This window comes from Pyrus communis, chromosome 16 (genome assembly GCF_041283825.1).
Source record: "Pyrus communis isolate YQ-2024b chromosome 16, ASM4128382v1, whole genome shotgun sequence".
NCBI classification, from domain to species: domain Eukaryota; kingdom Viridiplantae; phylum Streptophyta; class Magnoliopsida; order Rosales; family Rosaceae; genus Pyrus; species Pyrus communis.
In genome coordinates this window covers 19,394,003-19,395,742 of record NC_142580.1, presented here as the reverse complement: position 1 = coordinate 19,395,742, position 1,740 = coordinate 19,394,003, and the positions used below count along the sequence as shown (strand labels likewise).

Here is a 1,740-nt window from a genome sequence, read left to right as displayed (position 1 = left end):
TTTGGGACGGGATGTCACACTCATAGTTTGCAGTCTGATTTTGTAAACTGACTTACCATAATGTTGAGGTAAATCGATTTTTTTTTTACAAAATAATGAACCACTTCTTTTAAAAGTATTTTATTTAGACAGACAATTATAGAAAAATAATGCTTAACTTCAACTATGTACAAGTGTAGCTTTGGAGAGCACTGGTAACTCAAAATTAAGTTTAACAGCAAATTACAGGTTCACAGACGTCGTAATTCCTTGCCTCCAGCTGTTAACAGATTGCAGAGATATGGAGAAAGGTCCACTCAAGTTAGCTTTTCTCGTTGTGCTCTTGATTGCTGCATATTGTGAAATACTCGTCACAAATACCTTTTTTTTATTCAATGTAAAGGAGAGTTGAAACCTTGAACTAGCCAACTGTAACTATTTTCATTCACTCTCACGGTCTCACCACTTGCGCTAACTGAAAGACCCGCTTCTCTCAAACAAATTCACCAAATTCGAAATTTTATACTGCATATGCCTTAATTAAGAGAATTTTCTATGATCCTAAAGTGTTAGTGGCATGGCAATTAAGAAAAAGGATGCTAGGGTTCTCTGAAGACTGGTGGAGGCGCCGACGCCGCATAGGGCTGAGCATCCTGGTACGAATTCGGCTCTGGTCCCTGCTTCTTGCTCTAATTTGCATTTTAGTTAAAGTAGATAGGCTAATTAATTGGTTGAAAGTTAATTGGAGAATAGATAATTGCTGTTATTTAGTTCAGTTTTGCAATTTAGCTAATCGCTCTAGCGTAAATGCTTTGTTCAATGATAACTGTGGGTGGGCTGAAGGTATTCGTGCAATTTACAATCCAATTGCAGCTTCGTGTCTAATTAGGTTGTAGTAAGGATTTTTCCACTAGCTACTTATCGATGGTGGATCTTGGGGAGTGGAGCTCAGAGGCAAATAATCAAGGTTGTAACCAATTACTGGAGGTCGAAGAGCTCCCATGTGTTTCCTACTTCCAATTTAAACTGGGTTTTTGGGCATCCAAAGATTTGGGTGCCGAGGAAGGTAACTGGAGAAAATTAAAATATGGGGTACATTTTTTTGGTTATTGTGGGATGTCTACAAGTGAATTAAGGCATTTGCATTTGTTTCAAATGCGATTCGGGTTGGCTGTGATTCAATTAAATGGTGCCTTAGAAAGCCGTGCTTGCAGGTTTCTAGAGCTTAATTGCTCAATCCCTTGCAAATATATGGGATTTGTAGCTTATCTGATGTTCAATAAATTTGGGGAACATGAGATAGAAGCCTATGTGAGAGTTCATGTGCTATGCGGGCTATCTGGGGAACAAGTAAAGATGCTGAGCGCTGAAGGAGTGAAGATCTTTGGGAGCGATGATGAAGTTGGTTTTCATGAAATCCTGATTTGGCATTAAATCAACATGCCTAAACTAAAACAAGAATCAAACAAGGATTAGGATATCTTGGACACAAGATATTTGGATTTGTGTTTCCTAGTTGGTTTGGGATTTGGTTTTAGTATGGGATTTGGTTTCCTATATTCTTGAGCCTTTGTGTAAACCTATGACATCTACTAATATAAACAGATGGATGTGGGATAGAGTTTCGTGTGTGAGAGTTTTGAGAAGCATAAGTTTATATACTTGAGAACACTTTGTCTTTGTGAGTTCTCTTGTATTTGTTGGTAATCAATAAAGCTTCTGTTGTTAGAGAGGTACTCCTATATTGGAGGAACTCTAAAA

General features: G+C 37.9%; 1 long non-coding RNA gene across 1 annotated transcript; it reads left to right on the top strand.

The window, feature by feature from the left end:
* The first annotated feature begins 223 nt into the window (after window positions 1–223).
* Window positions 224–1,740, top strand: LOC148690112 (uncharacterized). The gene is made up of 2 exons (XR_015957457.1): window positions 224–635; window positions 853–1,740. It is a non-coding gene; the product is annotated as an uncharacterized LOC148690112 (long non-coding RNA).